Source organism: Balaenoptera physalus (genome assembly GCF_965194825.1).
Source record: "Balaenoptera physalus genome assembly, chromosome: 14".
Taxonomy (NCBI): Eukaryota; Metazoa; Chordata; class Mammalia; order Artiodactyla; family Balaenopteridae; genus Balaenoptera; species Balaenoptera physalus.
Genome location: NC_138893.1, coordinates 90,050,346 through 90,073,671, shown reverse-complemented (window position 1 = coordinate 90,073,671; position 23,326 = coordinate 90,050,346). Strand labels below are relative to the sequence as shown.

General features: G+C 36.1%; 1 protein-coding gene across 4 annotated transcripts in view; it reads right to left on the bottom strand.

The window, feature by feature from the left end:
• CTNNA3 (catenin alpha 3) overlaps window positions 1–23,326 on the bottom strand; it is a 1,725,675-nt gene that overhangs the window by 159,507 nt on the left and 1,542,842 nt on the right. The gene's annotated exons all lie outside the window — the stretch shown is intronic.

Below are 23,326 nucleotides of genomic sequence, written 5' to 3'. Positions count from 1 at the left end.
TGAAGGAACAAGAAAAAACCCCAGAAAAACAGCTAAATGAAGTGGAGATAGGCAACCTTCCAGAAAAAGAATTCAGAATAATGATAGTGAAGATGATCCAGGACCTCGGAAAAAGAATGGAGGCAAAGATCGAGGAAATGCAAGAAAAGTTTAACAAAGACCTAGAAGAATTAAAGAACAAACAAACAGAGATGAACAATACAATAACTGAAATGAAAACTACACTAGAAGGAATCAATAGCAGAATAACTGAGGCAGAAAACCGGATAAGTGACCTGGAAGACAGAACGGTGGAATTCAATGCTGCAGAACAGAATAAAGAAAAAAGAATGAAAAGAAATGAAGACAGCCTAAGAGACCTCTGGGACAATATTAAATGCAACAACATTCACATTAGAGGGGTCCCAGAAGGAGAAGAGAGAGAGAAAGGACCAGAGAAAATATTCGAAGAGATTATAGTCAAAAACTTCCCTAACATGGGAAAGGAAATAGCCACCCAAGTCCAGGAAGCACAGAGTCCCACACAGGATAAACGCAAGGAGAAACACGCTGAGACACATAATAAACAAACTGACAAAAATTAAAGACAAAGAAAAATTACTGAAAGCAGCAAGGCAAAACCGACAAATACCACACAAGGAAACTCCCATAAGGTTAACAGCTGATTTCTCACCAGAAACTCTACAAGCCAGACGGGAGTGGCATGATATACTTAAAGTGATGAAAGGGAAGAAACTACAACCAAGATTATTCTACCCGGCAAGGATCTCATTCAGATTTGATGGAGAAATCAAAAGCTTTACAGACAAGCAAACGCTAAGAGAATTCAGCACCACCAAACCAGCTCTACAACAAATGCTAAAGGAACTTCTCTAAGTGGGAAACACAAGAGAAGAAAAGGACCTACAAAAACAAACCCAAAACAATTAAGAAAATGGTCATAGGAACATACATATCGATAATTACCTTAAACGTGAATGGATTAAATGCTCCAACCAAAAGACACAGGCTTGCTGAATGGATACAAAATCAAGACCCATATATATGCTGTCTACAAGAGACCCACTTCAGACCTAGGGACTCATACAGACTGAGAGTGAGGGGATGGAAGAAAATATTCCATGCCAAAGGAAATTAAAAGAAAGCTGGAGTAGCAATCCTCATATCAGATAAAATAGACTTTAAAATAAAGAATGTTACAAGAGACAAGGAAGGACACTACATAATGATCAAGGGATCAATCCAAGAAGAAGATATAACAATTATCAATATATATGCACCCAACATAGGAGCACCTCAATAAATAAGGCAACTACTAACAGCTATAACAGAGGAAATCAACAGTAACACAATACTAGTGGGGGACTGTAACACCTCACTTACACCAATGGACAGATCATCCAAAATGAAAATAAATAAGGAAACAGAAGCTTTAAATGACACAATAGACCAGATAGATTTAAATGATATTTATAGGACATTCCATCCAAAACCAGCAGATTCCACTTTCTTCTCAAGGGCACACGGAACATTCTCCAGGATACATCACATCTTGGGTCACAAATCAAGCCTCAGTAAATTTAAGAAAATTGAAATCATATCAAGCATCTTTCCTGACCACAACACTATGAGATTAGAAATCACTTACAGGGAAAAAAACCGTGAAAAACACAAACACATGGAGGCTAAACAATATGTTACTAAATAATCAAGAGATTACTGAAGAAATCAAAGAGGAAATCAAAAAATACCTAGAGACAAATGACAATGAAAACACGACCATCCAAAACCTATGGGATGCAGCAAAAGCAGTTCTAAGAGGGAAGTTTATAGCAACACAATCCTACCTTAAGATACAAGAAACATCTCAAAAAAACAATGTAACCTTACACCTAAAGGAACTAGAGAAAGAAGAACAAACAAAACCCAAAGTTAGCAGACGGAAAGAAAGCATAAAGATCAGAGCAGAAATAAATGAAATAGAAACAAAGAAAATAATAGCAAAGGTCAATAAAACTAAAAGCTGGTTCTTTGAAAAGATAAACAAAATAGATAAACCTTTAGCCAGACTCATCAAGAAAAAGACAGAGAGGACTCAAAGCAATAAAATTAGAAATGAAAAAGGAGAAGTTACAACAGACACTGCAGAAATACAAAGCATCCTAAGAGACTACTACAAGCAACTGTATGCCAATAAAATGCACAACCTGGAAGAAATGGACAAATTCTTAGAAAGGTATAACCTTCTAAGACTGAACCAGGAAGAAATAGAAAATATGAACAGACCAATCACAAGTAATGAAATTGAAACTGTGATTAAAATCTTCCAACAAAGAAAAGTCCACGATCAGATGGCTTCACAGGTGAATTCTATCAAACATTTAGAGAAGAGCTAACACCCATCCTTCTCAAACTCTTCCAAAACATTGCAGAGGAAGGAACACTCCCAAATTCATTCTATGAGGTCATCATTACCCTGATACCAAAGCGAGACAAAGATACTACAAAAAAAGAAAATTACAGACCAATATCACTGATGAATATAGATGCAAATATCCTCAACAGAATACTGGCAAACAGAGTCCAACAACACATTAAAAGGATCATACACCATGATCAAGTGGGATTTATATCAGGGATGCAAGGATTCTTCAATATACGCAAATCAATCAATGTGATACACCATATTAGCAAATTGAAGAATAAAAACCACATGATCATCTCAGTAGATGCAGAAAAAGCTTCTGACAAAATTCAACACCCATTTATGATAAAAACTCTCCAGAAAGTGGTCATAGAGGGAACCTACCTCAACATAATAAAGGCCATATATGACAAACCCACAGCAAACATCATTCTCAATGGTGAAAAACTGAAAGCATTTCCTCTAAGATCAGGAACAAGACAAGGATGTCCACTCTCACCACTATTACTCAACATAATTTTGGAAGTCTTAGCCATGGCAATCAGAGAAGAAAAAGAAATAAAAGGAATACAAATTGGAAAAGAAGAAGTAAAACTCTCACTGTTTGCAGATGACATGATACTATACATAGAGAATCCTAAGATGCCACCAGAAAACTACTAGAGCTAATCAATGAATTTGGTAAAGTTGCAGGATACAAAATTAATGCACAGAAATCTCTTGCATTCCTATACACTAATGATGAAAAATATGAAAGAGAAATTATGGAAACACTTCCATTTACCATTGCAACAAAAAGAATAAAATACCTAGGAATAAACCTACCTAGGGAGACAAAAGACCTGTATGCAGAAAACTATAAGACACTGATGAAAGAGATTAAAGATGATACCAACAGATGGAGAGATATACCATGTTCTTGGATTGGAAAAATCAATACTGTGAAAAATGACTATACTACCCAAAGCAATCTACAGATTCAATGCAATCCTTATCAGATTACCAATGGCATTTTTTCCAGAACTAGAACAAAAAGTCTTAAAAGTTGTATGGAGACACAAAAGACCTCGAATAGCCAAAGCAGTCTAATCAAGACAATATGGTACTGCCACAAAAACAGAAATATAGATCAATGGAACAAGATTGAAAGCCCAGAGATAAACCCACACACCTATGGTCAACTAATCTATGACAAAGGAGGCAGGGATATATAATGGAGAAAAGACAGTCTCTTCAATAAGCGGTGTTGGGAAAACTGGACAGCTACATGGAAAAGAATGAAATTAGAACACTCCTTAACACCATACACAAAAATAAACTCAAAATGGATTTGAGACCTAAATGTAAGACCAGACACTATAAAACTCTTAGAGGAAAACATAGGAAGAACACTCTTTGACATAAATCACAGCAAGATCTTTTTTGATCCACCTCCTAGAGTAATGGAAATAAAAACAAAAATAAACAAATGGAACCTAATGAAACTTAAAAGCTTTTGCATAGCAAAGGAAACCATAAACAAGATGAAAAGACAACCCTCAGAATGGGAGAAAATATTTGTAAATGAATCAATGGACAGAGGATTAATCTCCAAAATATATAAACAGCTCATGCAGGTCAATATTAAAAAAACAAACAACCCAACCCAAAAATGGGCAGAAGACCTAAATAGACATTTCTCCAAAGAAGACATACAGATGGCCAAGAAGCACAAGAAAAGCTGCTCAACATCACTAATTATTAGAGAAATGCAAATCAAAACTACAATGAGGTATCACCTCACACAGTTAGAATGGGCCTCATCAGAAAATCTACAGACAACAAATGCTGGAGAAGGTGTGGAGAAAAGGGAACCCTCTTGCACTGTTGGTGGCAATGTAAATTGATACAGCCACTATGGAGAACAGTATAGAGGTTCCTTAAAAAACTAAAAATAGAATTACCATATGATCCAACAATCCCACTATTGGGCATATACCCAGAGAAAACCATAATTCAAAAAGGCACATGTACCCCAATGTTCATTGCAGCACTATTTACAATAGCCAGGTCATGGAAGCAACCTAAATGCCCATCGACAGACGAATGGATAAAGAAGTTGTGGTACATATATACAATGGAATATTACTCAGCCATAAAAAGGAACGAAATTGGGTCATTTGTTGAGATGTGAATGGATCTAGAGACTGTTATACAGTGATGTAAGTCAGAAAGTGAAAAACAAATATCGTATATTAACGCATATATGTGGAACCTAGAAAAATGAAACAGATGAACCGGTTTGCAGGGCAGAAATTGAGGCACAGTTGTAGAGAAGAAATGTATGGACACCAAGGGGGGAAAGCCATGGGGGGGTGTGGGTGGTGGTGTGATGAATTGGGCAATTGGGATTGACATGTATACACTGATGTGTATAAAGTTGATGACTAAAAAGAACCTGCTGTATAAAAAAATTAATTAAATTAAAAAAATAATAATAAATAAATAAAAAGATTTACCAAACAAAAATAAAATGAGATATTCATTTGAAAACTTTAAGATTGTATTTTAGTTCAGCGTTAGCAGCAAAATGATTATGTTAGTGAGAAATAAATCACTGGGAGAAGTCAATGGGGAGGAAGGGCAGATGGATAGTGATAAGCAGGGGAAATGTGGTAATAGAGAAAGCACTGAGGTGGGTCTCTCATTAAATGGTTGACCTACTTTGGACAAATCATTTAGTCTCAACATGAGTTTTCCATGTAAGAAACCGAGAACTTGTGTCTGTTGTTATAATTTAACCAGTTATTATCCAATCACTTGGACCATAGTAATTCTCAGAGTACAGTTAAAGTGTACCTGGAATAAAATACAGCTTGTCTGTGTAATGAGTTAATAATTCAGTTTTTGAGTAATTTCTTTCCTTAATTATAGGATAACATTACTGTTTACATTTTTCTTGTTTATTTTTTAAAATTTTATTATCAATTGAAAAAAAAGAAAGAGAATATGGAGAGTGTTCTGAGGCACAATATTGGTATGTTATTCCAATAGTTCCCAAAGAATCTAAGTGTGCTGATTTTAGCACTTAAACTTAGATTCTTTGGGAACTCGTTGAATCTAAGTTTAAGGGCTAAAAACAGCAAGTTTATTTTATATATTTATGCTTATCATTACACTACCAATAATATCTATAATTCTCCAATTACCACAAGGCTCAATATATCTACTTCTTCCCACATTACATTGTTAGATATCAATTAAAGACCTCTTCCCTCTATACAAAATGTAGGTATTTCAATTCCTTTCTTTCATGCAGTTCCAAAAAAATTATTTTACATGTCTGAGATTCAAAATGGTTAAAACTCCTCTGCTGCTGCAAAATGAAAACAGAGTTAATAGTAATATGTGTTCCACGTCAGCAGCACTAACAATACGTTGAAAGTATACAAGCTAAATCCATATGGTCAGAACACACACCAAAGTTAAACAAACAAAACATAATTCTTCCTGTCTTCGGAATGTGAATTTGGAGAGGCAAACATCTGGATTAGGAAGGCACTTAGCAGCATACAAGGTTTTTCCAAGTAGAACTCCATTCAGGAACTAGAAATGAGACTCTGCTCAAGAGGCAGCATCTGACGTGTGAGCCTAACTTAGCACTGAGACAGCATGTAGATGAAGCTGTGCCTATGGATGAGCACAAGCAGATAATAAAATTAAGGGCTCAGTGAGTCAGGCTTTCAATGGTAAAACTCCAGGGTATTTGGAAGAACCATTTTTACTGCAGCCTCAATGTAAACAGCTCACAAACAAAATCTATAGTATTTAGAAACATTTTCAAAGTAAAAGATGAAACAGAATGCTTTTTGCCAAAGGTACTCAAGTATGGGATTGCATAGGCCTGTAAATTTGTTTTAAATGGGGGGAAAACATGTTGTAAATTATTCTATTTTTCCAAGTAAGGTCATAAAACACACACAAACATCTGCATATACACACATTCAAAACAAACAAATGATGGTGGGGGAAGAAAAACTTTAACGCAAAAGACTTACCATCCACTATTACTATTATTTTATTTTTTTAAAAAAAGAGTATTTTAACATTAAAAGGACCCAATCGAAAAAGACAAGCTTTTCTAAGAAAGAACAGCTGATACTATGGTTGGTGTTACCTTTCTCCCACCCCACCTTATTGTCATTTGACAGTCTCTTGAGATGTTTTTGGTTGTCACAGCCAAGGTGGGGTGCTACTGGCGTCAACTGGGTAGAAGCCAGAGATGCTGCTAAACATCTTACCACAGGACAATCTCACACAACAAAGAAGTATCTGACCCCCAGTGCCATCAGTACAACAGCTGAGAAGCTCTGCCTTACACTAATGTTTTGCCCAAGGGTCAGTGGATGCTGGCTCTGACTGATCCTGATGTGCTGGTCAGATTGAGGAGCCAGTGATATCTGCTGAGCTTGTATGCCTTTTAATTTGTATTTTGCTTACAATCATTCTTAACAATAATAATTTAGCAATAGAACTGCAGTGGTAAAGTTCTACTCTACCAATTAGGACCCGACTGAAACATTGGTCACTAAACTGCAGGTCTATCACTTTGACATAGATCCCAGTTGCTTATTAGCTGGTATCTGAACATAAATGCATTAGAGTTGATTAGGAGGTGGTGTTATTTTTTACTGGGAGGTAAAAGAATATTTTGTCAGGTTTTAACAACACATGCTTCATTAAATATTCAGTAAAAGAGCATATACTTTTTGTTAATGTAACTTCTTAAAGATTGGGAAAATAGAATGAATTTATAACCATGATTCCCTCTAGTTAGCAAAACTATAGGCAGCTTCTTTTTTTTTCCTTAAGTTTATTTGGACATTATGGGTGTATAAAATTATGAATAAAACTGTAGATAGTATGGTTGACTTTTAAATTTTATTTATAAAATACTTTTTCATATACCAAAGATTTTGAAAGTGAAATTTCAATGACTATCCTTGAATAGTACACATACATGTGATTATTTCTACAAATTATATTACAAAATGGGATCTTATCTTGTATGCTTTTCTGTTATTTATTTAACATTTTTATATAAAGTATTTAAATATTTGTAAAATGCAGTTTCATCACAACTTTAAATCTCTCTTATCCACCATACAGATCCAGTATCATCTTTTTACATGTCTGTAATGGTTATCAGGGGTTTTCCATTTCTGTATATATGTATGTATACATGGAGATAGGTAGGTATATATGTTTGTATATCTGTATGTATATATGTGTATTGAGTAGGCTGTGATAGATATCTTTCTACAGTTCTCCAAATGTATCTGGAGAAGAAATTTTAGAAGATAAATCAATTCTATAAAGATTTTCAATATATAATTTCTAATTTCCCTCCAGAAAATTTACCCTAATAAATATCCCCACAAACTGTGTTAAGTGTCTACTTTCCAAGATATCTTTCTGTCCGGATATCAACAATTTTTTTTTTTTTTTTGCATAAAAAAAAAGACAAGGAGATAGTTTTTCATGTTTGTTTTTGTTTGCGTTTCTGTAACTTCTGATGAGATGGAACAACTGTTTACATGCTTACTTTAAATGTGCATGGATTCTTTGCGAATATCCTGTTCAGGAACTCTGCCCAATTTTCTGTTGGTGGGGGTGAGGGGTGAGAATCTGTTTATATACAAACACTTTCTTACATAAATTGTGCTTATCTCCCAAACTTGATGTTTCTCTTTTAATAGTTTTTCAGACTTGATTTTGTTTTGTTTATTTGTTTTGGTTTGTTTTACTTTATTTTGTGTTCTCAGGAGTAAAAGTTTGCCTGCTTTCTCTTTTTCTTTTGTTTTGGATTCTCCATTTTTATTGTAATATACATGTTCTTTGTTTAGTATATAGATTTTTAAAATTTTTATATTGGAGTATAGTTGATTAATAATGTTGTGTTTCAGGTGTACAGCAAAGTGATTCAGTTGTACATATACATGTACCTATTCTTTTTCAAATTATTTTTTCCTTTGTCTTTTTTTTTTTTTTCCTATCTTGGTATCATAGTTAGAAAGTCCTTTATCATCCCAAGGTTACAAAAATAAGTATTTACTTTTTTATCTAGTACAGATTGTGTTAGTCATATTCTGCAGTTCATTGCACAGTATCACTCTTGGTAAATAGAGTGCTCTCCATACCCCAAGATAATTCCTTCCTTCCTTCCCTCCTCCTTTCCTTCCTGCCTTCCTTGCATCCATTCCCATTCCTTATGCCTATTTCTCTATTTCTTCCCTGAAAATTAAAATACAAACTGTTGTTTTATTAACCGACTCTGGTTCACCTTGACTTAGAGGGTTGTTTTTAATTCACTGCACAAATATATGAGTCCCTGATGATTAGACATTACTGCATTTCATAAGCACTATATTTTAATAAGACTGATCCTGTGTCAAGCATGTACTATATTTCTATCACTGACTAGATCCTTTACAAACATTCTTTCTTATTACAATGCTTCAGGATAGGTATTATCTAAATTGAAATATAAGGAATCAGAATCTCAAAGAAATAAATAAATTACTAAGAGTCATACAGTCACTAATTAAAGGAGCCAACATTCACCCTAGCAAAGAAGGTGGCTTTAAAGCCAGAGCTCTTTTGTTTACCTCTTAGTGCCTCATAAAAATGAAAGCAAATGGAACCAAGGGAGTTCCGCATATTTTCAGAAACTACACTTTGCAAATAAAATCCCTTTTCTCTATCACATCATTTTATATAATTTTAGGAAATTTCAGTAACAGTAGTTTCTAACTTCATCATTTCACAGAACTACACTAATTTAATGCGACATGCATGGCTACACAATTGCAAGCAAATGGATGTGGGCAGCAGGTGTAATAACCGTCCTGGTTCTGCTTCTACGCAGCTCAATTTCAAAATGTAGATTCCTGCCATTTTGAACGAGACTTTACGCCAAACTTGCACTTGCAATCAGTCGCAGTTTCCCATAAATCTAGCACATTTTGCCAGGAGTATGGAGACAGGTTTCATTCACACAGTCCCATTAAAGCCTAGACTGCAGGGAGGGGGGTTGTGTTGTACAGCAGGAACAGCAGGGGCACAGGCGGACCCCTGAGGCAGACACACCTGGGTCAGTCTCAGCTGTGTCACCTCATACTACATGATATTGGGTACTTGCACAAACTCTCTGTGTCTCTTTTTCTATGTTTTTGAAGTGGGGATAGTACTATCTACTTCAGAGGGTAGTTGTGGAGAAAATTTAACAAAGTACCTGCTACATACTAAGCATTAATTAAATAACTGTTGTTTTTACTGTTATCATCATCATCACCATCATCATCAGAATAGGCAACTGTGATGCCTAGGCTATACTCATGTATTTTACAGATAAAAGCATAATTTGATATCAAATTTGGAAATTTTTTTAAACTGGGAGGATAACTTCTTGTCACAGTGACTCCTCCGTGGAAGGCTGTGTTAATTCCAACTTCCCTAAAAGTATACTTCAGGTACCAATTCTATGATCCTGATCTCCTAAAAGTCACATTTATCTAATTTCAAGTATATCGTTTCTTCTTAATTTAGTAGGCAATAGAAGACATGCTTATTCAAAAGCACATAGCTATGAAAGAGGAATAGGCATGCAACTTTAGTACAACAGGAAATTGAAGGAATTTTTTAAATTGACATTATTAAATTCAATTTTAGTAATGTGTAACACTTCGAAGTTCCATCAGAAAGCCAGTAAAGATCAATGTCATTCACAATTTTAAAAAGAGCTATTAAAAAGGTACATATGTTTTGCTGCTAATTTTAGAAGACTTTCCTTTCTTTTAAAATTCTAACCTTCAAGTCAATTGAAACTATAAAGAACTCTGTTGCCACCTAGATTCTTTACTCTCCTCTGCACCCAGGATTTTGCTTGTAGAAGAGTTTGGACCTCTTATCTCTAGTGAAGCCTAAGAACTAGGAGAGAAGACTAAAGTAGTTCTGTCACTTTAAATTTCAAAGATGGGCTGATAGTAGCTGAAGAGCAGAGAGATCAAAACCTTCCAAATTGTTGCTTTGGAAACACATAATTTACACTTTACATGACAATCCCTTGGACTGATGAGGAAAAATTTCAGTATCTCACTGTGTCTACCCAGCCTAGACAGACAGCTGTATATTCTCAAGTCATAGACTTCTAGAACTTACTCAAGTTCTCTACTTGTACAGTGCACTTGCCATTATTAGTGTGGAAGGTGAATATTTTGTTTGCCAGGTGGTGAAGTCTTCACATTTCTATTCTGCTGACTACATATCCCCTCTACACATTTCAATTGCTATGTCTTAGACTGCAAGGTCTAAGTGACCCAGGACCATGAATCACATAGGCAAGTGCTTTGTGAACATTTCTTGGATGCAGATGACTCTTACCTTCCTTGGCAACAGTCTGGTGTGGTACTATTATATTTTGTGTGCCTATCTTAACATCCAATGCACCCAATATCCGCTTATAGCCTGATTTCCTCTATCACCTTCCACTCAAAGAAACAACATAGACCTCATTTTATTTTCATCCACAGCTTGAAAGTAGACCAGGGTAGGCCATTTACCTTGATTCAAGGGCTACCTATCCATAAATTAACTACAAACCCATGAGAAGATCCATGCAAAGGGATATAGGAGGGACTTTATTTAGCTTTGCCAATCAGGCTGGTTCTCTCCACAAATGTTCTGGAAAATCTGAAGAGGACTAATCAGTAAAGTGAATGTTGCCAATCTGCAGAATTAGCAGAGGTGTCATAAATGGGAAACCATTCAACAAATGATGATGATGATGATGATGATGAAGGTGACAATGATAGTGGTACTGGTGGTGATGATCATCATGATGATAGTCACTTAAGTTTGAGCAGTTAACTATGCATCGCGTTGTACAAATATTGACTCATAAGCTTCACAATAACCCTATGATGTGAATAGATCCATCTAAAAAATAAGCAAACTGAGACATAGAGGATTTAAGTAACTTGCTGAATATCAACAGTTATAAGTGGCAGAATCAGGATTTAAACTTGGGAGTTTGACTCCAGAAATTGTGTTCTCTCTCTCTAAATTGTATTAGAATCAGAAAGGAGGAGATGTGTCTGGGGATGACAGTTTTAAAAAGCTTTGTTTCTCACAAGTACATGAGCTTTATAGAGCTGATGACTCCCCACCAGGGGAAATGTTTGTGTTCTATGCCCATTCATATTTACATGTGATTTTAACCAAGCCATATATATATATACACATACACAAATATACATATACACGCCTCATTATAAGAAATACAGCCAATACACCTCATTATAAGAAAAACATGTTTAAATTTATTAAAAAAAATAAAGGTAGGTTAATAATCACTCACTGATTAAAAATATGCATATAAACACACAAGATTTACCAAAAATGGGCAGAAGATCTAAATAGACATTTCTCCAAAGAAGACATACAGATGGCCAAGAGGCACATGAAAAGATGCTCAACATCACTAATTATTAGAGAAATGCAAATCAAAACTACAGCGAGGTATCACCTCACACCAGTTAGAATGGGCATCATCAGAAAATCTACAAACAACAAATGCTGGAGAGGGTGTGGAGAAAAGGGAACCCTCTTGCACTGTTGGTGGCAATGTAAATTGAAGGTACAGCCACTATGGAGAACAGTATGGAGGTTCCTTAAAAAATTAAAAATAGAATTACCATATGACCTAGCAATCCCACTCCTGGGCATATACCCAGAGAAAACCATAATTCAAAAAGACACATGCACCCCAATGTTCATTGCAGTACTATTTACAATAGCCAGGACATGGAAGCAACCTAAGTGTCCATCGACAGACGAATGGATAAAGAAGATGTGGCACATATATACAATGGAATATTACTCAGCCATAAAAAGGAACGAAACTGGGTCATTTGTAGAGACGTGGATGGACCTAGAGACTGTCATACAAAGTGAAGTAAGTCAGAAAGAGAAAAACAAATATCGTATATTAGCACACATATGTGGAATCTAGAAAAATGGTACAGATGAACTGGTTTGCAAGGCAGAAATAGAGACACAGATGTAGAGGACAAACGTATGGACACCAAGGGAGGAAAGCGGGGTTGGGGGGGAGGGTGGTGATGGTGGGATGAATTGGGAGACTGAGATTGACATATATACACTAATATGTATAAAATAGATAACTAATAAGAACCTGCTGTATAAAAAAATTAAATTAAATTAAAAAAAAAACAACAAACCCAAGCTGTAGATTGAGGTACTTTAGCATGCAAAGGTAATTTTTAGAATATCAATTTTGCTTTTGAGCTCTTTTTTTTTTTTTACTACCTTAACCATTACTTGATACACATTGTTTTTAATAGGAAAAGAAGTAAGCACATATATCATATTTCACCAGAGACTAATCATTCAGAATTATTTAATTTAGATACGTTAAATTTTCAGCATTAAGAGAAATAGGACTTTTTCAATGACAACAATTAAAAGAATGGGATAAAGGGCAGTACTTTGTAGCCACATGTTCATCACAAACACCTATAAACTCGAGAAGGCAAAGAATCACCTGAACACTTTAGCCTCAGAAAATTTTTCCAAATGACTATTGTTTGGGTAATTATCTATTAAAACACTAGTTTTGAAAACAAGAATTATGTTATTTATCTTGCAGACAAACTTTTATTGGCTGAATATAAATGCTGTATCCAAAACAGTTCCCCTCCTCCCCAGTTTTTTGCACATGTTTCTTTTCCCAAAACACACTTATGATCAACATCATTCATCCACTTATTCACTCAGTAAATATTTATATAGCATATTTATTATGTGCCCAGCACTTGAGTTTGGGGAATATATCATGGGAAAAAGGATTAAAATTGTTCCCTTCATTGAATTTAATGTATAGTAGACATAATAAACCAACAAAGATGTAGTATGTCAGATAGTGAAAGGAAGTGTTAGGGAGAAAAACAGAGAGGGGAAGAGGTTTATATGGGAGTGGGGGTGGGGATGGGACTGCAGTTTTAACCAGGGTGGTCAGTGGAGATCTTCCATAAAAGGTAATAGTTAAAAAAGCAACTGTATCAGAAAAGAGAAGATTTGGGGAAAATGAGGTCTGAAAGTAGAGAGAAACTAGACTTGAACTAAAATATCAGCTTCTTTGATGAAAAAAAAGTGGTCACCATGTAATATATAGAACTTCTCTATAAGTTGAGAAAATTGTAAAATTGTAATACAAAGCTATGCATGTGAAATGAATTCCAGTCTGGTTTGTAAATTTCAAATTTGCCCACTTGACATCTTCAGTTGGTTGTCTAATAGACTTTTTAGACTTAGACATATTCAAAATTAATTTCTGATCTTCCACCATCTCCAATGTGCTCAATTGTCTCCTCCATAACGATATAAATGGTAAGTCCACATTCCCAGTTCTCAAGACAAAAACCTTGAGTTGTCCTTGACTCCATTCTCTCTCTCTTATACTCAATATCTAATCTTCAGAGAATTCACTGATTCACCCATCTCTATATATGTTCAATCAACAACTTTCAACCTCTCTATTTTTAAAACCACAGTCTCAGCCTCCATCATTTCTTACTTGGATAATAGTGATAGTTTTCTAACTTCCAGCTTTCTCCTGTACCACTACTCAGACTGTTTTCAACACAACATAAAGAATGACCCCTTTAAAATAAAAGTCGTACGTCACTCTCTGGCTCAAAGCTGTCCAATAGCTTCCTACCGTTCTCAAGATAAAAGCTAAATGTCCTACAATGGCTTTTGTGACCTACAAGATCAGGCCTCCTTTTTAGTCTCAGACCTCCCTTCACCTCACTAACACTTGCTTCCCAGAGCACTCCTTCCTTGAGGCTTTCCTACTTGCTATTTCCTCTGCTATGAAGGCATCAATGAGTAGAAAACACTATTTAAAGCTTGATGGAAGGTTAGGTTCACTAACTAATAATAATGAAGATTAATTATTTCTAAAGATAAATAAGACAATTAGAAACAAGAGACAAACATACCAGGCATTTAAGATTAGTTACTAAGCATTAATTTTAACTGAGAACTTCCCAATAACCAAGGTAGGGTGAAATGTATATAGTTTAATGTAGTTCCACTGTTTGACAAGTGAGAGTATGTTAAGGTATTTGGTAACAATTTTTCCTGGATTGACATTTCAAGAACTATTTATTAAAATATTATAAAAAGTTTCAGATAAAATAATAACAATGCTTTAAACTTTAATTTTCTCTGCCTAGATTTTTACACAGTGACTTATAAAGTCAGAGGAATGACACTAAATTTCAATTCGGGTAAAGAATTTGTATAAAACAAAGTTGAAACTTCCAGGTACAATACTTCACTGTGGATACAGAAAGATAGAGCCTAGCGACCTTAGCACGTAAAAATCCAAAATGAATAAGTACACTGTCCTTTAGACTGCTTCTCAGCAGAAGTTTTTGTATCATTAAATCAATAGTGGCTAAGTATAAAGAAAACCTCTTGGAAATGAAGGGAGTCGAGCTCACCTTAAAGTACTTTTGTATTTGACGGAGTAAAAAAGGACAAAAGGTAGACAATTCAGACATGGGAAAAATCACAGCCTCAGGGATAGTTCTAACTACCAGGAACACAAGAATCAGTTTAGCAAATAAAGAGAGTTTTGGGATTTGTATGCCTAGAGGGCCAGGAATGAGGAGGCACTGTGAAGGACTTTGGCAAGAAGAAGAACAATTAATATTTATACCAGCAGGTACTGGGTAGTAGGGAGCCACTGAATATTTCAGAGTAGTGACCTAGCAATTTATAGTAAGATTCATCTGGTTCAAGTAAGTACAACTGTTGGAAGGGAGAAAGATCAGGAAAGAAATTAATGTACTCCCCTAGACTTAATATATTGAGGACCTAGTGTACTTTTGAGGCAAGGTGGCTTACAAAAGGAAGGTGATCTTTATCTTCTTTCATCTAAATCTAGATCTGTACCAGGCAGTGTATGAGGCTCTGTAAATATAACACTAAATGAGACAAAAACATGTTCTCTGCACTAATGAGGTTTACTTAGGTTTACTGAATGGAGAAAAAAAAAAAGCCGTCATATAAGAAATTATACCGGCACAATGAATGTCATGATATGGGAATCTCCATGTATTACAGATGGATGCTGGGAGGAAACTACACTTGGACTTGCACTTCAGTGAAGTCTAAGCTGATCTGGAATCCTAATGATGAGCAGGCTTTTAAAGATGAAGGGGAGGACAGGGAATTGAGGGAATTGTTTTCCTAAGAGAGGGACGTGAGGGCAGAGCCCGTGTCTTCTAGGAAGAATGATTTACATACAAGGGGTCAGGTTTGGAGAGAAAGTGGTGAAATATGAGGCAGAAGAGGGGAGCGGGGAGCAGATCCTGAAGTTCTCTTACATAGGGCATTGAGGGATTGGATGGGGAGACACTGAGACCTATAAGAGGCTTAATGCATGGTGACAGATGACAGATTTGCACTGTAGAAACATGACACGAGTTCAAGTGAGGGAATGAACGTTCACAAAGCTAGAGGCAACAGACAATTTAGTAGTCTGCTATAGACAATCTAGTGAGAGACACCAGGTATTCACCATGGTATTCACCAAGACAACCTTAACACTCCTCTCAGCTTGACTAAGCTTTAGACAGACTTTTTCCTGAGTCTCAGCTCCTGACCTCCTTTGTCTTAGAGAATGTACTTTATAAAATTTATAGTTGTAAATTCTTTCTCTGTCTCTTTGATATGTAAATACCTTAATGCTTCTTGCCAGTTTTACAACCCAGGACTACCTTTCTCAAGGACCTGGGAGCCATCCCTTTGAAATGTAACCATCAAGGAAGATAGAGCCCTAACTTCCAGTCTCTGTGGGAGGGGAGGAGCTTAACTTTAGAGGGCACCTTGCTCCCAATTATAAAAGTACCTCCGGTCATGTAATTAGAGAAAGTTCACTTTTCCTTTGGGTAAAGTCCAAAGAGAACATAGATGGCCTCCAATCCCCCTCACCCCACCTCTGAAACTTTTTCACCCCCTTGTTTCAGCAGAGTTGAACTCAGACTGAGCTCTGGTCTCTCTCCTCTATTGCAGTGGTCTTGAGTAAAGTCTTCCTTTCCTTTTTAACTTTGTCCAGTGCACGTTTTCTTTGAAAGTGATAGTGGAGGTGGTGAAAAAATGGACAAGTTCAGATAGAAGATAGTAAAACCAGAACTTATTGTATGATTAGCTGTAGGAAGGAGTAAAAAAAAAAGATTCCCAGTTCAGACTTGTGCAAAAGAATGTACAGAAGCACCATAAGAAATATGGGAGTTAGGGTAGATTTGTGGGGTAAGATGATGTATTCAGGCTTAGAAACAGTGAGTTCCACAGGTGAGCTACATGAGGCAAGGAAACTTACAGGCCTGCAAATATATGCAGCCAGAGCTCAGGAGACAGGACTTGGCTAAAGTCATGTACCTCTATATATGACATCTGAAATCTTGGGACTATATGAGCATATCCAGGAAAAGTGGAAAAAACTTGAGGACTATAGGGCTTACATCAAAACTCTAATGAACCCTAATGCATAAGAATAGACAGAGGAAGAGGAAACCATGAAGCACTGAGAATGATCACCCAGAAAGGTAAGAAAGCAGCGTTACCACCAAATACACAATAGAAATTACAGAAACAAGTGACGAGAACGTGCCCTACCTAGTGCAGTGCTGCTGAGTAATGTCATTTCATCAAGGCTTACCAGACCTGTGCTTTTCATAGCAACCTCAACCAAATTGTATCACAAAGAAGGTAATGCGGTCATGTCTCCATATTCTGTATGGTAATTCAATATAAATTTAAGTTATTGGGCGTGTATTATGATAATAAATAGGGCCTATTAAAATGTTTCCAATTTTTAAAATACACCACTCATTCATGGCAATTTTTCTATTCTGATGGTTGAGGATATTCAGCGGACTACATGTTAAAAAGCAGCAATGAGGGTGTTCTCCCTACCATCAACATCATATTTAAGTGCACATGGCTTTATTTTTTTTTTAATACCAAGAATCACCTCCAGTATTTTAAGATTTGATATGCTCCAATTCATTTGCTGCTGTTGACATTTTGGGGTTGTGTTGAGTAACCTAGCAACTGTTCTTATTTCTGTCCTAATTTACTTCTATTTATAGAGCATATAGAGACTCAATGGCCTCAATGATATTCTTTAAGGCAGGGCCGGTTTACAAATTGTATGCTCTTAAGTGAGCATAATGTTAAAGATAGGACAAATATTAGTCATCGAACTGACTACAAGTCACAATTTCTTTAATTCTGGGTCATCAGTAAATATGATGAATCTTTAAAAAGGTGTCATAACTTTATCATGCTGAAATATGATATGACTACAGCTGAAATTACAAAATTTTGTGTTTGTTTTTAATGTTATATTCATTAAATTTAATTTCAGCAATTAGAGACCACAGCATCAAATACCTTCAAATAAAAATCTGGCCCTATTCAGCACTGTTAAATGAGTTCCCTTTTTCACTCTTTATCTATAAGACACTATGATCAAAGTTTAAATTATGTGAGGCAGAACAGACTTTTTGATTTCATTTTTAGACCTTACTGGCTTTCAAGCTGTTTAGGCAGAGGGAAGAATCACTAGAACATCTGTCCGTCATGGACAGGGGTAGAGAAAGGTGATCTTAAATGACTACTTGCAAAACTGTCTCCAACATGCATCCTATAAAATATCAGGATGACTTTTTTCTGTTTTTATGAGTATGTACCATAAAACTAGAAAATTAAGCCCTATATACCTTGCTGAAGGTAACTGAGGACTCTAAGATAGAAACTAATAGATCACCAAGCTACCATAATTCCGCAAAGAAGAAAAACTCCCAGTGCAGGGCCAAGCATTCCAAAATCATTGAAGAAAATAGGAACTTGACAACTTTTGGGTAAAACTTTCTGTTCCTACTATCAAAAGTTCCTTTTTGTTATCATTATTTCAGTCCTACATTATGAATATAAATGTACATAAAAGTGCTAGCATCATTAAGAATCATATTAATACCATCTTCCTTTTAACCTTTTAAGGAAGTTCCAGATATGTCCCCCTCCTGAGGAAAAAAAAATTTTCAAAAGATGTTTGGTAATAGAGTGCTAAATATTTAGCCCCACAAAACCAGCAGACCAAAGCAGTCTTATACTGAAAGACTGAGAGATTTGTATTTACAAAGCTCCTTGAACTACTCAAAAGGAAGTAAAGTATAACATGAGCACACACAAATCTATACACATCTTGAAATTCATTTTTGTAAAAATCAAAACTTATTGAGCATTTCCTTTGTGTGAGAAATGAGTTTTCATATATCTAATCTTCAAAAACAACTATAAAATAGACAGTATTTTCTTCACCCTTACTTTGAGCATTTTTGACCCCCCCCCTTCACCCATTTCTCCCACTCCATCTATTAGTAATAATAGATATAATTATTATCACAATTTTACAGATGAGAAAACTGTAAGTTAGAAATATAAACTAACTTTCCCAGGGTCATATGGATAGTAATTGGTAGAACCCTGATTTGAACCAAAGTTTATGTGACTCCAAAGTGCATGCTTTTAACTTCCATATTCTATTTACATAGCAGGGCCAAAAAAGGCAAGTCACTCTCTCACCCATTCTATTCACAAAACTCTTTCAATCCATTTTATTGAGTCTTTCTAAATCCACAGCTGTCTCCTAGGTAGGCCTGAGGAATACACTTTTAGCTGCCACCCTCCTGCACTCGCCATTTCCTGAGTATCTATGGCTACTGCTGCCCAAATTGCCCACAATAAACCAGGGAAAATTTCTAAAAATTAGAATGCTCCCTTTATTCAAATATCACAGAAGCCAATGTGATAAGAGGCTGAGTGAGGAGTAACTGCCTCTGTCTCTGGATCCTTTGCTTGGAGGCCCCAGATTGCTGCCCAAGAAGTTCCTCCACGGTGTGATTCTACTTGAGTAGAATCCATCTCATTAGTGCAAAGTGATCCACCAGGGAGACTATCCGGGTCTGGGCATCGCTACGTAGTTTCCAAATAGTAACCAACAAACTGATTTTGTTATTGATGGAAGACTGTAGTATTGGGACATTTAAAAATTTGTGAGACTTAAACAGATCTGATACTAAGGCTTATGGCCTTCAGTTTCACGAGTCATCTTTCTGTTAGAGGAATTACAATATCGACACCATAATATGGCTGTAGCGATGGTACAGCAATGAAATCTTAAGGGATTATGAGATTCTACCCAAGTTTACAAGCATGCTACACTGGAAAGAGTATGGCTGGTACCAGAAGACCTGGGATTTGGCCCCATTTCTATATGACTTGCATAAACTACTGAAACTCTTTGAGTCTAATTCCCTAATTAGTAAAATCAAGAAAAACTTAAAAACCAAAACCCAGGGCTTTTGTTAAATAAGACAGCAATTTGGAAATATTCTATAAACTATAAAGTGTTAATGGTAAGTGACACGCCTCTGTTTAAATAGAAAATATGGCTTAACTTATACTTAATAAAATTTTTAAGAAGCTTTTAGGATTTACAAAAAAATCTTATTATCAGTGAGTTTAAGAATTTTATTTTCTTAGTCTATTTTAATTTCTTTCTGAGTTTTTAAGATAAAAGATGTCTATTTCATCCTTGCTAAGGGCATGAACAGAATAAAAAATGAGCTCTGAAGAATGCTCTATAAACCTATAGCAAACCCACTCTCCTGTATCACTGTGGAATGCCTGATCACCGGATATAACCACAGGATTGGTCCCGTGAGTATTCATGTTTAATAATTAAGATAATCATTAATTTCCACTGCTGTTCCTCTGCCACCTCGTAAGGCATGCACTATTGGTCTTTTAGTATTTTGCTCTCATTGACTGGGGACTCTAAATCATTATTTGTTGGTTACAGACCTTTACAATGCCCAGTGGCATTTGCCACTGATGACAGCAGTAACAGATGATGTTGAGCCAAAGCTACTGGGAGTGAAATGCAGAAAGTAAAATGATAATAAATAACTGCCACTCCATTACTAAACAGTGCCTAAGATTGGTTCTAGTACATGTTCGATATAGCAGAGTCTGCATAATCCAAGAACCAAAAAGGCATTTACTCCTCAGTAACAGCTGCAAATAAAAAGGAACCCAAACACTTGTCTTGTGCAGTGACCAGGAATTCTTCCTCGAGCATGGTGTGAGTATTCAAAAAATTCTCGACAGATTCCACTTCGAAATTTTATGGTATCTTCTCAAATTAATGGTATTTGGCAAATATGTCAAAAGGTATACTCTGGCCAGTGGACACAAACTTCAGGAAATGCTGGATAGAATACAAAGTCTCAAATGGCCATAAGACTGAACATATGGACTTCCCTGGTGGCGCAGTGGTTAAGAATCTGCCTGCCAATGCAGGGGTTCAAGCCCTGGTCCAGGAAGATCCCACATGTCGTGGAGCAACTAAGCCCATGCGCCACAGCTACTGAGCCCACGCACCACAACTACTGAAGCCCGTGCAGCTAGAGCCTGTGCCCCGCAACAAGAGAAGCCACCGCAATGAGAAACCTGCACCAACCACAATGAGAAGCCCGCACACCGCAGTGAAGCATGGCCCCCCGCTTGCCGCAACTAGAGAAAGCCCGCCCCCAGCAACGAAGACCCAACGCAACCAAAAATAAACATATATTTTATAAATAAATTTATAAAAAATAAAATAAAATAAAAAAAGACTGAACATATGAATAAACTCTAAGTAAAGCGATGCAATTATAAGAAATATGGGAATATTAGGGATATAAGATGCCTGGGAGAGAACATAAAATCTATCTAAACATGATCTTAGTTCTGGTCAGGTGATTTATGTAGAGGACAGATTTGAGCTATCCTCCTTGGCTAGTCATATAAACTTCAGGTATGAGAGCAGAATCTGTTGTAATAAACTCACAAGATAGCTATTCAATAAGAGGGTGTTATTGGAGCTAAGTTATCCATACTGTACAATAATCATTCTTTAAATTTTAAAAAATTTGTATTCTTCCTTTCTTTCAGATTGCTGTAGTATCCTTAATTCTGTTCTCTTTCATTCCACCGATGATCTATCAGGTTTGTTGTGGTGGGGTTCTCTGTCTGCTTTTTAGTAAAGGATTCTGCTAACTCTATGTCCTAAGTAAACCGACATGTGGTAATCACTAAAGTTCTTAGTGTGGAAACATAATCCACTTATTAGACAAGTTATATATCTGAGCCTCAGTGATCTTATTAGTAAAACTAGGATAATAATAGCAGTATAGCATAGCTAACATGATAATTAAATAAATAGTACATGCGATGTGACTACCTTTTCTCATTTTACCCCAAAAGCAGAGACTAAGAATGGAAGGTAGTTTATCTGGGGGAATAGATCTTAAGGAACAGAACTAGGGGCCTAAGAATGAATCAGGAAAGAAAGGAGAGCCAATCCAAAGATATGTTATCAAGCTGGTCACTGCTGTTGGAATTGGCTTGATCCCCTGGGGAACTTTTGAGGACTTGTGGAAAATGCACTTCTATATGGTTCATCCAAGGAATGGAAGAGTATTTGTTAAGAGTTGTTCTGGGAGGTGTTAGTGCCTCACATAAGGTTGTGTATGTATTAGACTATCTGATTTGCTTCCTGAGGGATTCCACACAGCAATTACAGGAAAGCCTCAAGGCAGGAAGTAAATAAAATCCAAGCTATTTGGAATGTATAGGGGAGATTTACAAAAGCAGAGAGCGGCTGGGTTGAATATAATGTTGCTTCCAGTAGATTTGATGGTGATGGATCTCTTTTACTAGATAGTGGTAAGGGTATAGCCCATAGGCATTCCAAATGAACTGGATTGTCAGGAAACTGCACAATGGAACACAAAGCCAGGATTCAGAGCACTTTCAGGGTGATTGCCACAAGGTTAGAAGCAGTGGCTTCTATGAAAGATTCTTAAGATCTGGAACCATGGAGATCATCAGCATTATAACCACCATGGGCAAATGGTCATTTAGCTGCTGTTTTTCCAAGAACAAAAATATAAATAATAATAAGAAGAAGAACCTTATCTTCTCAGCACATAAAGTTTATAAAACACTCTCGTATGCATTGCCTTCTTTGGAGTTACGAACGATGCTGTGAGGTGTAGTATTATTCTCATTTTTCAGATGAAGAAATTTGAACTTTCTAAATTTTAAGTTTCTTAACCAAGGTTTCATTGTCTACATGTGATAAGGCAGAATGAGAACTAGGGCATGTTTATATTAATCCTAGCATCCTAAAAGGTGCCTTTATTTTAAGAAAATTCCCTCCGATCAGTTACTTTGTAAGCCCTGACACACATGCTCCACCTCCAGTGGCTCAGCCGCAGCCCAAGTGCATCAATCATTCACTTCACTGAAAGCATAAGCAAAGTTTACCATTGCCAAAATTCATTTACAATTTCATTGCCATTTGTAAGATTTGATCTCTTACCGAGAATGCCTACCAGATTTGAAGGAAACTAACTCCAGGTGCTGTGTGTCCCCTGGCTACTACAGGGCTTATAGATCAAATAATCAGCAAGAAATAAAACCTCAAGATAACCAACATTTCTAATAAAACACAGGTATTGTGACTGACAAATACCTGTTCTAGGCAATTTGAATATTTGAAAACACGGGACTTTCTTAAATGTATCTGTTTCATACATCTCCAAATTTTATGACACTGAATTTAATTAAATAATAATAATGATGATGATGATGATGATGATACTATTGCTACTTAGTTCGTTCTCAATAATCATTACTGAGAACTTACTATGAGTT